Here is a 16,877-nt window from a genome sequence, read left to right as displayed (position 1 = left end):
CCTGCGGCTGCTGTTTTGTCGCTTTGTAGGACGTAATAGTTTCCTGTATTTCTGGAATAGGAACGTACATGAGTGTGCTCATTGCTATGACTACTGACGCGTCGGTAGTCATAGTTCCCCAAAAAGATGCGAGAATCTGTACGTGCTCTTAACCCCATACAAAGTCAGTGCCTTGTCTTGGGTCATTTATTTTACAACGATTCCCTGTTTGGCGTCATAACAAAATGCGTTTTTGTCGCTTTCCAGCTTACATGCAGCCTCATACATGACGATAACGGCCCTCTATTGAGGTGTAGTGCAGTGTGCATGTTGGCGTGCCCTCTACAAACGCTCCCTGCTGTGACGAGCGCTGAACGGTACGCGAGTAGCTACTAGCTTCGCTGACATACATGCTTCGTGAAGCCCTCTGCACACAGTACTCGATAATATCACCCTCCCGGTGGTTTCAGCAAGGGCAGACACAGGCGAGTTTTAGGTGTTCTCTTTTTCCTTCCAATGCGCTACAACCAAAGTCCGTCATTGGCGCACGCCTTACATCATGACTGTCGTTGGCTGAACTTTCAGGATACCGAACCTGAGGTGTGAGATTTTTGTCACTGCGTATGAATAACAGAATGACGAATGTCTTGTATGTTCCATGCTTCGCAGCGACCACAGATTTATTGAGCGATACGGTTTCTTGAAAGTACCGGATGCGTTTCAGACTTTGCATTCATTTTCAACTGCGTTCCATATCAAAACCGAAAGTGACATTTTAGAGGATCATAGTACGTCTGTAGATTCAACCTAAACATTGAACGCTACGTCAACGTGTAAATTACGACTTCAGCCACACTGTAATAATGCTTCGTTGCCTTCGGCTACGACGTGATGAATTTCTGCAGCACTATTTCAAAGGACAGCAGACTCAACGTTTGTGTGAAATAGTTTCGTTTTCCGTAGTCATTACGTTGTTGTGAATTTTCTCTGTTTAAAGGAAACGAGTGCTGTATCCTACCTCCGCAGCTACATAAAGACTCCACAAACCACTGTACAGTACATAGCAGAGGGTACTTTGTACTGTGGCGAGCCATTCCCTCCGCTGTTCCACTCGCAAATGGAGCGAAGGAAAAGTGATTGCCAATCCTACCGGTGACAAATCAAGCAGAAAGCCTATTGATTGCTCTTGTCTTCTGTTATCGGTGATTGAGATTCCAAACAGTATAGCAGTACTCAACAATGGGTCGCTTAAGCCTTCTTAACGTGTTCTCCTTTATAGGCATGCCACATTTTCTCAGAATCCACGCAAAACTGTAAGAAACATTTTATGTCGTTTTGCAGCGTGACGCCTACATGTTTTATAGACACGAGTCTGTCCAAGTTAGCCTGAAACGTCCTAAAGTAACTCAACGACGACACTTTATCGCACGCAGCAGCATCAGTCTAGGACCACTTACTGTGATCCATCATTCCTCAGTCACACACTGGAGAACCTATACAGTTTCCTCAGAACTTCGGAAAATATTTGTCAATCCAAAGAGAAATCACACTAATACCGTGTGAAACTGCTTCTATCTGTGAGAATGAACTCGGTGAGAAAGAGAGTGCGCTTTTTATTTTTTTCAGGGAAAGGGGGGGGGGGGGGAATCCGTATCGAGGCACTCATTGATGAGTAGACTCCACTGGGCTACAAAACTGCGGGTGTGTTGATTGCTTCGTTTCATCCGCTGTCCCAAACAGTATCGAACATTTTTCTGTCGATTAAGACCGGCTGATTTAGTGGGTCAGTCGAGGCGCAGTAGGGTGGTTGAGTGTTTGTCAAACGAGAAATGTAAGCGTGTAGCCCTGTGAACCCGGCTGTTATCACCTTGGAAGATGTAAGTTTCCACAGCATACACGTCATGAAGACGTAGGACAATGGGTAACATTTGGACACCGAGAATGCTGAAATAGCAACCTGTATGAAATTCACGGTAATCTAAATGAATGGACCCAACTCATGGTACGAAAAGTGCTCCCAAAACATCGCAGAACTACCTCCGACGTGAACTACACCGTACGTACACCTGGCGTTAAACATCTCATTGGACCGTTGGTGCACTCAGCCCCATGCAGTATTTGAAAAGAGACAAAAATCACGACTCACCTCCAGCTAGCTGCTGTCCAATTTCTCAATTGTGTGACTCATTGAAAATGTGTAGCTTCATATGGCACTGAGAACAATCGCCTTCCCCTAGTTACGCTACACCCAATGACCACTGCATGGTGTTCGCTTCGCAATGATCACTCGTGGAACCTGTCTTCAGTCCTTTCGTTTACGCTCATTTTACGACCACTGTTCTTAATGTGTGTCACACGGCTTTGAATGGTTCACTGTTCCTTGTAGACACATTGGACATTCCTCGTGGAAACACCAACAAATCGGACAACTTCGTCCAGGATATGGTCATGGGGATATCCAAACACGATAGCCCCCTTTCTGACATTATGTTCCATCGAGCCATCTTATGGCACTGATTCCATACAACCGACTGGCACATACACACAACTTCACAGCACTGACGCACGTCATTGGCAAGGAGGACATGACCGCCTGTTACCACTTGTAAACCATGCACAAGGGTTGGACAAAAACGCGGAGACATCGTGAGAAATGCATGCTCGAACGTAAATGTATGTGCTAACGAATCGTGAAGATGGTGCTGTTGTAGCTGACTACGAACAGCACCTGTGCAATGCTCTCAACAAGTTGCAGGTGACAGTCGTGGTCACAGTAGTATTCTGTATAGTTGTGAGAGTATTACGTCGAACCAAACTGATTCGAACGTGGGCAAAGTGTTGGTGTTCGTATGGTGGGTTTATTCCTAACGAAGGTAGCTGAAGTTTATGGTGTTTCGAAAGGCACCGTATCGAAGATTTATACCGCATACAGGGAAAGAGGAAAAACAGCATCCGCTAAGGCACAACGTGATCGAAAGTGGGCTTCGGGTTATTGTGACAGACGGTTATTGAAAAGGATTGTGAAGAAAAAATAAAGGACTATACCTGAAAAAGTCACTGCAGGACTGGATGTCGTACTGGCGAACCCTGTCCGTACCAAAGCGGCTTGAAAAAATGGGAATTTCAGAGCGAGCTGGAATTCCAAAACCACACAGCAGTGATGCAAATCCCCGTAAGACGAAAACGTACTGCCGAAGCCTTAGAACCAGGACTATAGAGCGATGGAGGAAAGTACACTACTGGCCATTAAAATTGCTACACCAAGAAGAAATGCATATGATAAACGGGTATTCATTGGACAGATATATTATACCAGAACTGACATGTGACTACATTTTCACGCAATTTGGGTGCATAGATCCCGAGAAGTCAGAACCCAGAACAACCACCTCTGGCCGTAATAACGGCCTTGATACGCTTGGGCTTTGAGTCAAAGGCCGGCCGAAGTGGCCGAGCGGTTCTAGGCACTACAGTCTGTAACCGCGCGACCGCTACGGTCGCAGGTTCGAATCCTGCCTCGGGCATGGATGTGTGTAATGTCCTTATGTTAATTAGGTTTAAGTAGTTCTAAGTTCTAGGGGACTGATTACCTTAGAAGTTAAGTCCCATAGTGCTCAGAGCCATTTGAACCATTTGAATTGAGTCAAACAGAGCTTGGATGGCGTGTACAGGTACAGCTGCCCATGAAGCTTCAACACGATACCACAGTTCATCAAGAGTAGTGACTGGCGTATTGTGACGAGACAGTTGCTCGGCCACCATTGACCAGACGTTTTCAGTTGGTGAGAGATCTGGAGAATGTGCTGGCCAGGGCAGCAGTCGAACATTTTCTGTATACAGAAAGGCCCGTACAGGACCTGCAACATGCGGTCGTGCATTATCCTGCTGAAATGTAGGGTTTCGCAGGGATCGAATGAAGGGTAGAGCCACGGGTCGTAGCGCATCTGAAATGTAACGTCTACTGTTCACAAGTGCCGTCAATGCCAACAAGAGGTGACCGAGACGTGTAACCAATGGCACCCCATACCATCACGCCGGGTAATACGCCAGTATGGCGATGACGAATACACGCTTCCAATGTTCGTTCACCGCGATGTCGCCAAACACGGATGCAACCATCATGATTCTGTAAACGGAAACTGGAGTCATCCGAAAAAAAGACGTTTCGCCATTCGTGCACCCAGGTTCGTCGTTGAGTACACCATCGCAGGCGCTCCTGTCTGTGATGCAGCGTCAAGGGTAACCGCAGCCATGGTCTCCGAACTGATAGTCCATACTGCTGCAAACGTCGTCGAACTGTTCGTGCAGATGGTTGTTGTCTTGCAAACGTTCCCATCTGTTGACTCAGGGATCGAGACGCGGCTGCACGATACGTTACAGCCATGCGGATAAGATGCCTGTCATCTCGACTGCTAGTGATACGAGGCCGTGGTGGGATCCAACACGGCGTTCCGTATTACCCTCCTGAACCCACCGATTCCATATTCTGCTAACAGTCATTGGATCTCGACCAACGCGAGCAGCAATGTCGCGATACGATAAACCGCGATCGCGATAGGCTACAATCCGACCTTTATCAAAGTTGAAAACGTGATGGTACGCATTTCTCCTCCTTACACGAGGCATCAGAACAACGTTTGATCAGGCAACGCCGGTCAACTGCTGTTTGTGTATGAGAAATCGGTTGGAAACTTTCCTCATGTCAGCACGTTGTAGGTGTGGCCACCGGCGCCAATCTTGTGTGAATGCTCTGAAAAGCTACTCATTTGCATATCACAGCATCTTCTTCCTGTCGGTTAAATTTCGCGTCTGTAGCACGTCATCTTCGTGGTGTAGCAATTTTAATGGCCAGTAGTGTAATTAGGTCGGATTAGTTTTATTTTACACTGCCTCCAACTTCTGACCGAGCTCACGTCTCAAGAGTGAAACATGGCTGGGGTTCGGTGATGATTTGTGCAGCCATATCGCGGTATTCTATATCCCCATGGTTACTCTGCCAAGAATTATATGATCCGTTTGGCTTATATGGTCCATCCCATGATACAATGTTTGTCCCCCTATGCTGATGCTGTGTCTCAAGACCAGAGGGCCCCTGTTCGCACAACTCGTATTGTCCAGGACTGATTTTGTGAGCACGAAGATGAACTGTCGCATCCTCCCGGGCCACTACAGTCGCCAGATTTCAGTATTATTGACTTTGGTTCAAAATGGTTCAAATGGCTCTGAGCACTATGGGACTCAACTGCTTTGGTCATAAGTCCCCTAGAACTTAGAACTACTTAAACCTAACTAACCTAAGGACAGCACACAACACCCAGCCATCACGAGGCAGAGAAAATCCCTGACCCCGCCGGGAATCGAACCCGGGAACCCGGGCGTGGGAAGCGAGAACGCTACCGCACGACCACGAGATGCGGGCATATTATTGACTTTGTTGTCTACTTTTGAGAGAAGGTTGCGTGATCTCTATCCACTTCCTTCATCGTTAGCTGAACTTACTACTATTTTCCAGGAAGAATGGTATCAAATTCCCCACACAGGACCGGTATTTTCCATCCATAGAGAACTGAAAGTTATTTTAATTGCCAATGATTTTTCGTCTCCGTGTTAGGCATGGTAATGTGACCTGTTGGCGTTCCTTATTTTTGTGCACCCTCAGCACAGCGCTCCATAGCGACCAGTGGGCTCTTAAAGTTTTGTTGGTTTGTTTGGTAGGGTTACAATTTGTGTGCTAGCCTAGACTTGTGGTACACAGATGAACTTACATGTTCAAGGCTCCTGTAACCGACCGGTGGTGGTAGCACGGAAACCGAGTAGCGTTGAATCACTAACACTCCACGAAGTGTTCCAGTCTTCCGCGAGATTCTCTCTAGCAGTGTCCAAAAGAATTGTGGCAGTAGTGAAAGCAGTCGCTTAATGTAGTGCGCGGTGCATTGTTAGGCGCGCTGGATCAATGGGTGGCCCGCTGACGGATGAGGCTGCTCGCCGGCTGGACACTGATTCTGCGGCCGAAGTGGAAATTCCGCTCCCGCTGCGCGCGCGCTCAAAAATTACGCCTAACAAACCTACGTCCGCTGGGCCGCGGCCGCGAATAACTCCGCACTTCACCACTCGACTCACTCCGAATGCGCTGACACACGTATTTTGTAGAACGTAATAAACGGCAGAGCGCTGGGAGACTTTCGATCGAGGATGGCAGAAGGGGTAGATGATAACATTCCATCGGAATTTCTAAAATTGCTGGGGAATGTTGGAAACAAATTATTGTTCAATCTGTATTTTCGGAGGGGGGGATTCGAACAATCGCCTTTCAGAATGGAGCTACAATACCTTAATCCTTCAGTCGCTAGTATATGCTAATAGTTTAGCTAAGCAATTTGTTATGGACATAAGTGAATTCTGTAAAAATATTTGGAAATTTGTGGTAAGTTCTATGGGACGAAACTGCTGAGGTCATCGGTCCCTAAGCTTACACACTACTTAATCTAATTTAAACTATTACACCCATGCCCGAGGAAGGACTCGAACATCCGACGGAGGGAGCCGCACGAACTGTGACAAGACGGCCCAGACCGCGCGGCTACCCCGCGTGGTTTGAGTTCTGTTATGAAACACTTACACCAGAAGTAGAGAGCATCTGTATCTATATGAAACAGGTGTGCAGGATTATACCATGGTCATGCATCAGAGCTCACAGGTTTCTGCCAAAGAGCTATAAAATACATAGAGCGCCTGTGGCACGCCATTTAGCATTGCTTGCGGTGCCGCGCTTAGTGGGGTCATTCTGCAGTCATTCTGAAAGCGAGAGAACTGGTGGTTGTTTTCATAAGCTACAAAATTGCTGAATTTATTTTCAGAATCATGTCTGCCTTGTGCTCACTGTATAAATGCTCACACGCATCTGTAAAACAGACTGAAGATTGGTGTAAACATTTTTCATGTGTTTTGCAACTGAGCTTCTCTCTGTGTACGTTGATGTGTTTATCTGCTTAAGTGAAAAAGCTTATTTCATCGAAGTTCTCTATGCCATATGGCTTAACTCATGATACTTCAAGAATACTGTGATCGTGGAGAATGCTTGCAGTGTAGTTTGTAAAATTTCCGAAACGTCAGGAACGTTAAACTTAAGATTTTGTTGTAACTGAAAACATACGTGCTTGATGGGTAATTTGGCGAATTACGCCTCTTCCTGTGAGTCTTATAAGGTAATTGTCAGTTACGGTATGTGGTACTCCAACGATTGTTTTCACTGCCTTCCATTAAATTTTGATGGAAGTATAGGTTCACATTATAAAATATGGATTACAAACAGAAAAACCTGTAATTTCCTGTGAGCAGATAGTTACTAGTTTTAAATTATAACTTCAGATTGTAACGTAAGTCCTTTGTATGCAAAGCAAAAGTTAAAAATTAAACCCCTCCAGAACTGGCCATGAAGGACCAACGGTACCAACCGGCCGCCTTGTCATCCTGAGCCCATAGGCGTCACTGGATGGGGATATGGAGAGGCATGTGGTCAGCACACCGCTCTCCCGGCCGTATGTCAGTTTACGAGACCGGAGCCGCAACTTCTCAAACAAGTAGCTCCTCAGTTTGCCTCACAAGGACTGAGTGCACCTCGCTTGCCAATAGCACTGGGCAGACCGGATGGTCACCCATCCAAGTGCTAGCCCAGCCCGACAGCTGTTCTTTCTGATGTCCGAAAGAACAGACACCACTGCTGATCTTGCAGCTCTTGAAGAATGAAATTACAATGAAATTCCGGGTCTTTAGCTGCTTACAGGCGTTGATAAATATCAACGGGGTCAACTGTAATGTGTGCCCCGACCGGGATTCGAACCTGGGATATCCTGCTTACATGGCAGACGCTCAATCCCACCGGGGACACAGAGGATAGTGCGACTGCAGGGACTGATCTCTGGTAAGCTCCCCGTGAAACTCACACTTCCAATTTTCTGTCCACACGCTATATTTGTAGTGTCCCTGCCCACTACACTCATTACACGCGGCAGTCAATCAACCGATTCCCGTAAGAGTTTGGGCAATGTGAGTGCATCCGCATTGATGAAGATCATTGGCCGGTAAGCTTTATTTATTTGAAGATGGTATCTGTTTTTTCGGACATCCGAAAGTGTAATTTATTCCATGAGACGATCTACATAATGAGCAGATGGTAAACTGATTCAGGAGACACAGTTCAGATAAATAGGGTCTTAAGTATAAATTTCATCTTAATAAATAAAAAATAAAAGAAGATTACATGAATATGCATCTGTTTACTTTACTTTTGGATTCTCTCTTTCTGAATGTATAGTCTCTTTTAGACTGTAAGCTGTTGCACACCAGAAAATTCCATCCATAGAAAAAATATGTGCATGAGCTAAACTCACGTTTACAGGTAAGAACTAAACCTGTTTATGAGAATTAGAAGCAAATCTGACTCCGAGAATTTAAAAAAAAAGAAAAATACGTCGAGTCTGAACCAACACTGTCTGTTAGAAAAAATTGACTCTGAACTATAGTAACAGTAATTAAACTCAACACTGTTAATTGATCCTGTGAAATTGAAAACTCGTATCTTCTACATTTGGCTTACCTGTGTCACAATGGAAAACTCGTTGCACCGGTCTCGTAGAAAAAGAAGAAAAGGCGCGTCTCAATTTCTGAGCTGCTACTAATGACACAGAATTGCGGTAAAGCAATGCGATATCTTAACTATATCCAATGCAAACTTGGTTCTTATAAGATTTATCTCTCATAAAACAGGATGTCCGTCAAGTAATGGAAGATGGATAATGATGTAGGATAATCTGAGCTACTCCCTAGGCAAAAATTATTCTCAAGAAACCGCATTAAAATTAAATTATCTCAAAAAATTTCTTGACACTGTTCCGTTTAAGAAGATTTCACCATTGAAGACTTAGCAAACAATAAGAAAATATTTCATTATAAATTACAATTACGTAAAAACAAAATTGAAGAAATGCAAGAATATAACTCCATATGAAAATTTATTCTAACATACAAGTCCTCGTACTAACGATTAAGTTCTGTTCGTCTTTTTAAATCCATTAATACTGAGTATAACAAATTTTTATAAAAAAACATCAAGTAATTCCGGATTTGGAAGTCTTTGTTTAGACATGCAAAATGATAATATTTCTTTTGTAATAATAATATCTTCCGTCAGACCAATAAAATTATCCCAAAGAGCGTCATGTTCTTCTGCGTTCTTCCTATACAAGCTCACAGCCACGACACACCGCTACAACTCCCATCTCCTCTCTTCGCGATCAACAAGTACCACCCGCACATCTTTGCAGACCAAAGATGACCTCAGTAGCCCCACGCAAGTGCAACGTCTCTGATGAGGCTACGCGCGTGACTAAACGGCACAAATATTACATGCGCGTTCTAAGACATCGAAAAACAAGAAAATTACCTATAAAATTACATACGCACATCTTTCAAGTTTTAATTTCGTAAACTTACGATCAGCCAACAACTTCTTTGCATATTGAGTGACTGGGTAGGTTAGGTCGTGTTTTATCCGATCCGAGAGTCAGAGTTTCCGTTTTTGGTTCTTAAATTATTTCGCTTACTTCAAATTCAGATACATACTAACCACATGCTACGAGTATATAGAAATTATGTAGATGCAAAGTTCCTCTTGAATGTGTCTCTGTGAACTTCCTGTTCCCTGCAACTTGTTGATTACACATACCTCCTCCTGATACTGGGCTTTTTCTGTATTGAATACATCTCATGTACAGTGAAGGATGCATTAGCCACACTGAGACTAATCCTAAACTGAATTATCCAGGAAGTGTCTTCCGATTCTGAATGTCACGCAATCGATCACCTAGGTAGAGAAATGTTGAAATTGCCTCACTGGCGTCGCGATGTTAGCTCGCTATGGTATTCCGTCTCTGTTTTATGCCATATAAGGGTGTATTCAGTATGAAGTAAGAGAAGTCGCTGTAACTTTACTACTGAAGACAGCCTTCACGATCGTCAAAATGCACTCGTAATAAGAAAGAAGTTAAAGATGCTTTCGTTTTATGACAAAGGCTGGACGCCCGGAGGTTTCGTACGTTGATCGTACTAACGAGCTATCAGTAGGAAAAATTGGAGGAAAGAACTTCTCACAAAACAAAGGGAAAGAATTACGCGGAGAAAGAGAGGCTAACAAGAAAAAAATACGAACTAAGTAAAGGAACTAACAGACATCGCGAATATCGCAACGGAAATGACATGCTCTCACGCCGGCCGGTGTGGCCGAGCGGTTCTAGGCGCTTTAGTCTGGAACCGCGCGACCGCTACGGTCGCGGGTTCGAATCCTGCCTCGGGCATGGATGTGTGTGCTGTCCTTAGGTTAGTTAGGTTTTAGTAGTTCTAAGTTCTAGGGGACTGATTACCACAGATGTTAAGTCCCATAGTGCTCAGAGCCATTTGAACCATGCTCTAACCCGGAGGTGGTGACACTGTAGAATGGGTATGCAAAAGAAGACTACTTGAGCGCAACATGTTTATTACCATAAAGTTATTACTCATTTCCGTCCAAGTTAGTCACTAGTGATACAGAGTGACAATTATTGAAATATATGGAAAAAAAGTAAATTAGTAACAAACTGCGGCGTGCAGACGCTTTATTCAACATGTAAACGTCAGAAAATGTGTTCGGATTTAGGTTACGATATGTTCTACTATATGCCTGCCATCATTGGCGATGATGTGGTGCAGACGAATAGCGAAATGCTGCATGACCCGCTGAATTGTCGGAATATCGATGCTGTCGATGATCTCCTGAGTGGTTGTTTTCAGCTGAGCAATGTTTTTGGGGCTGTTGCTGTACACCTTGTCTTTAATATAGCCCCACAAAAAAAGAGTCGCATGTGTTCAGATCCGGAGAATATGCCGGCCAATCGAGGCCTATGCCAGTGGCCTCTGGGTACCCCAGAGCCAAATTGCGATCGCCAAAGTGCTCTTCCAGGACATCAAATACTCTCCTGCTTCGATGGGGTCGAACTCCGTCTTGCATGAATCACATCGTGTCGAAATCAGGGTCGCTTCGGATAATGGGGCTGAAATCATTTTCCAGAAACTTCACGTACCGTTCGGTAGTTACCGTGCCATCAAGGAATATCGCACCGATTATTCCGTGACTGGACGTTGCACACTAGACAGTCACCCGTTGAGGGTGAAGAGACTTCTCGATAGCGAAATGCGGATTATTAGTCCCCCAAATACGCCAGTTTTGCGTATTGACGATCCCATGCAGGTGAAAGTGGGCTTCGTCGCTAAACCAAACCATATTCACATCAAAGTCTTGTTCGTTACTTATGTTGACAATACTGTTGGAGAAACACAACCGCTGTTCCGTCGCCCTGTAGCTTAATGGCTGATTGGTTTGAATTTTGCAGGGGAAGAGATGCAGGTCGTCAACAATTTGTCGCAGTGTCTCCCGGTTGATTCCCACCTATTGTGCAGCTCGTCTGATCAATTTCCTAGGGCGAGTTTGAGGCACAGCGCGTGTCTTCTCGATGTTTTCAGGCGTTTTCACCCTTTTTGGATGACCAACACTGTCATCACGAACACTCTGTTAAACTTGCGAATCAAACTCTTCATTGTCAGCACACTTGGACCGATTGGCTTCAGCTTGAACTCGGTCGCAAACTTCCTTTGAGCCGCAGTTGGCCTCTTATTGCTCCCATATTAGTCCTTCACAATCGCTATAGACTCAGGCACGCTGTACCGTGACATTTTAGAGTGCAAATGGCCGATAACAACAAATCGAGTGCGCATGCGCGTACTAATACCCATCATGGCCCGCCGCCAACCGTACAGTCTGAGCGTCCTAACTCAATATGTTCAGAAATTATGACAATTTTATTTCATATAGTTCAATAATTGTCACCCTTACCTGTAGGTTACCAAGGGAGTCCCACACACTGTATTTGTGTACTTCATTCTCCCCATCAGGTTTGCGACGGAAATTAAGGCCGGTGTGTGTGTGTGTGTGTGTGTGTGTGTGTGTGTGTGTGTGTGTGTGTGTGTGTGTGTGTGTGTGACAATATACGACGTCTTGTACATGTTCTTTTGTATACTTCAAAACCAACGACATATAATAGCTCTACATAGATCAAGAAAAAAACGGTTCAAATGGCTCTGAGCACTATGGGACTTAACATCTGAAGTCATCAGTCCCCTAGAACTTAGAACTACTTAAACCTAACTAACCTAAGGACAACACACACATCCATGCCCGAGGCAGGATTCGAACCTGCGACCGTAGCTGTCCCGCGTTTCCAGACTGAAGCGCCTAGAACCACTCGGTCGATGCGGCCGGCACAAATCGAGAATTTAAAAGAGTATCATTGGTAAACCTACGTGCTATATAAATGCATTGTGTCTGTTATTTCGGGCATGTCCGAAAGAACACACACAACGCGTTTATAAATTTGGTTCACCTCGATGGGTAATTAATCCACCACCTTCAGTGCGGATGCACAATTACGCTCGACCACCTGCGAGAATCTCAAAGTAGCGGGCCGAGATGGTCTGCGCAATTGCCATAAACACAGCGCCCGGGTGGAGCAGTGCTTAACACAACTGCCTAGTAAGCAGAAAATCCCGGATTCAGATCCCGGTCCGACACACATTTTCACTCCTCACCGCTGATTCTGCATAATGTCCCGATGCAGCTGACATCAATAGCTCCTTCAGTTTCCTTTCCATTCTTGCCCCCTCCACCTCCAATTTACATAAGACTTACGTGTATTTCAAACCGGTGATTTAGAGATCACACTTGAAATACAGTGATACGTGAGGTATTTCATCAGTGGCTGTGATCTTCCAGTTCGTCACGTAGCACTAAATTACGTGCAACAAGCAATCCGGGTGTCCGATGCTTACCCATTAAGGAACCAAACAGAATTCATTTTCAGAATATAATTATGAAAAGTACATCTTCATTACAACATTTAATGAATTAACTTTACGAGACTTACGTTTTGAGTTGTTGCTCTCATCTGTCGGTACACGGTTTTGATGCAGCTCTCTACGTTAGTCTACCTTGTGAAGTCTTTTCATTTCTCCGTAGCTACTGCAGATTACATCCGCTTGAAGCTGCTTGCTGTAGTCAATCCTTGAATTCTCTGTACAACTTTCTTCCCTCCCACACTTCTCTACAGTAGCTACTAAGCTATTCTTCGATGCCTCTGGATGTGTACATCAACCTATACCTTCTTCTAAACTGCTCAGTTTCTCGTCCACGTTTCATTTCCACATAACGCTACTTGCCTGACAAATAGGTCTACTTTCAGAAAAAGACATCCCTACGCTTAAATTTATATTACATGTTGAACATGTTTCCCTTTTTGAGAAAAGCTTTCCTTACTTTGGACAATTGCTGTTTCATATCCTCTCTAGTTCGGCTGTCGTCAGTTATTTTACTGCCTAAATATCAAAACTTCTCAATCACTTTTAGAATCTTATTTTCCTTCAGTCTCGCTTGATTTAATTCGACTACGTTCCATTACTCTTGTTTTGCTTTGGTTGATATTCATTGTGTAACCTCTTTTCACGACACCATCGATTTGATCCAGTTGCTCCCCCAAGCACTTAGCCGTCTCTGACAGAATTACAGTGTCACTGGAAAGCCTGAAGGTTTCCATTTCTGCTCCTGGGCTGTAATTCCTTTCCTTTTCTCTTTGGTTTCCTTTGCTTGTTCAGTGTACAAACTGAACAACACGAGGAACAGGCTACAAACATTTCTCCTTATCTTCCGAACTTCAAAAGGTTAGGGTCGTCCGCCATTCTAAGAAGATAGCACCCAGCTCTGCCGTTCTAAGGAAGATTTTCCGTGGTTTCCGAAAATAACTGCAGACAAATGCTGACATTTTCGTCGCTGTGTTTGTAATGACACTGACTGGATATTAAACCTGAAACTTCCTTTCTTGGGAGTGACTTCTCAGTTTGACTTTTTACGCCGCTCTGCGGAGCAAGTTACGCCTCCTAGTTGGAAGTTTGCACATAAAAAGCCCTGCTGCCCTGGTCGCTACGCTCACAGCTTGATCGAGCTGGGCCACGGATTTGATCTGAGGTCGGCGCTTCCCCTTTCACCCCGCCTCCTACGCCTCCCTCCAGCTCCCGTCCAGCTGGCTACTTGTAACCAATTTATCGCTGCCGTTAACAGAGTTGTTCGGGTTACCGGCAGGCTCAGCACGATTTTCCTGCCCAATTAATTTAGGAGGCGCGCGCGAATTTGCGCCTTTCAGTTTGTCAATGCGAAGTTCGTTTGCTCGCAAATCAGTTATGCAACAGCTATTGCTCAGTGAAGGAGATGAATTATAAATAGCCAATTTCAGTGCTATAATTAGCCATAAGCAGCTACTCTATGGTAGTGGTTCAAGGAAGCTCTGCAAGAGTTGCGGGATAAAAAAATCGCACGTTAATTTCAGAAAAGTAGCAGTCGAACGAAATGCGTCAAAATGACATCTATGGTCAGACACCTTTTCACATCAAATACCTCCTGACACTTTAAAGACGACTGTATTCTATTGTCACCTAACTGAATTGACTTAAACAGCTCACAAAATAATAACCTTTGCATTTTCACTACTGCAGACGTAAAGATATTTTCATTGTTTCCTCAAATGCATCTGTGCTGGGAATTTATTCTAGGCTACCAGGTCTAATTTGGGTAAATTTATTTAATTGAGGGGGGTAGGACGTCAAACGGGCCGACTTGGAGCAGGAGAGGCACCACAGGACATTTTAATTTCCACTGTCTATACTTTTTCAAATAAATTCATAAAACTTTGAAAGCATGATCAGGAAGGATTCAGGATTCATACTCATAATAGTGGAAGCTCAAAAACGTAACAAAATACATTTTATTACATGTGAAATTTCATCATTTTTTCACTTACCACTGGCTGCATTTGTTGCTATAGGTACACTTTTCTTCCTAAGTAAGAGAGATTTTTCGATGAATTTTGCACAGCATACAAACTATAGTTACATGTATATGAAACTCTAGAATTTATTTAATTTATGAGAAAATGAATGAAATGTTACATTTTAAACTTCTTGTTTAGAAAAAACTCAAATTTTATAGTTAATTATCTCAATTTTTACCACAGTTTTTAATATATCTGGAAAACTCTAGAGTTTCATACACCTGTAAATACTGCTTGTATGCTGTGCAAAATTCATAGTAGAATGTCTCTTACTTAGGAAGAAAAGTGTACCTACAGAAACAAATGCAGCCAGTAATAAGTGAAAAAAGATGAAATTTCACATGTAAAAAAAGATATTTTGCTACGTTTTTGAACTTCCACTGCTATGAGTGTGAGTCCTCAATCCTTCCTGGTCATGCTGACAAAGTTTTATAATTTATTTGTAAAAGTATAGACAGTAGAAATTAAAATGTCCTGTGGTGCCTCTCCTGCTCCAAGTTGGCCTGTTTGACGTCCTACGTCCTACCCCCCTTAACTATTTCGCAGATGTAAAAAAAATTACGGAAATCACCATTACCATCACCACAACCACCACCACCACTAGCACAACCACCACCACCACTAGCAAACCACCACCACAACCACCACTACCGCCACCATCATCATCGGTAGCAACAGCAGTAGCAGCAGCAACAACAATTTGACACCCACTACTGGATGAAAACCTCCTTTAGACGTTTCCATGCAGTACGGTTCACCAATACCCTTCCTCGTCGCTCCTGCAGATTTTCTAATGACATTTTTCTTGGTCTTTCGTATCTCTTGGAATAAAAAAAATGTAATTTCTTGGTCTTAGTCCACCTACCAACCATGCGATGGTCACAGATCCCACTCAGCTCCACTTTTTTTTCAGTGCAGTAATAATTATGACTTCAGTCTATTCCTTGATCATTTGTTCGTTTTCCCGTCTCACCAAGTAATTTCCCACATGCATCTCGACATTGTCCGCTGAGGAACTCCGTTTTTGAATGGGTTTCGCATTACAAGTTCATGTCTCACTGCCATAAATCAAAACAATACGATATTGCAGTGACTGTGTTGTCCAAAAGTACGATGCAATGCTCCTTCGGACATGCAGCAAACGAACGCTCGCGTTAAGTGGGAAATCCAGGTTCCAACCTCGATCCGTCATAAATTTTCGTTGTCGTCATTCCATTATACAGCTAATGATTGTATATGTTCTCAACTGCGAATATATTTCATATACAAAGCAAAAGGTCGCAAACCACGGAAGCATTGTTTTGAACATAGAATTTGGTTTACCGAGCAGTTTTACTGTTCCCTTTATTTCTATTGCTGTCTGTCGCGTCGTTTTCTTCAACTGCCCTAGCTACAAAAACTGAGCTGGTTTAATGACACACGTACAAATAATTGCCGGAAAGGAAAGATGTGAATTCTAGGAACAGACTTGGGATGAACCCTGTAGCTTTGTAGCCTGTCATCTAACCATTTGATCAACGAACCATGCTCTACAGATTTCCAAGCTACAAAAAGTGACAATTGAAACATCAATATTATCTGCGATAATTTTAATAAATACTAGCTTCCTATGAGAAAGTTTGAAATTCCTAAATGTTGTAAAATTAGTGTGTCTAGAACTGTGAATGTGATTTAGAGGAAATAGCAGTAATTACAGTGTACTTATATTCCGTCCTAGTAGCTGATACACTTAATCCCTTCAAATTACTAATTGCAGCTGTCACGCTTAGGTGCATGTGTTTAATTAAGTACTAAATAATTAACATAAAATGTGTATACCGTATGTTTACCCAGCGAACCACGTAATCGACCAGTAAGTTATTTGTTCTCTAACATGGGGATGGATTTTCTAAATAAACAGAACTTTAAAATGCAATGCATATGGAAAAGTCACCA

Source organism: Schistocerca nitens, chromosome 3 (genome assembly GCF_023898315.1).
Source record: "Schistocerca nitens isolate TAMUIC-IGC-003100 chromosome 3, iqSchNite1.1, whole genome shotgun sequence".
NCBI lineage: Eukaryota > Metazoa > Arthropoda > Insecta > Orthoptera > Acrididae > Schistocerca > Schistocerca nitens.
The sequence above is the reverse complement of the archived record's forward strand: the minus strand, read 5'-3'. Positions refer to the sequence as shown.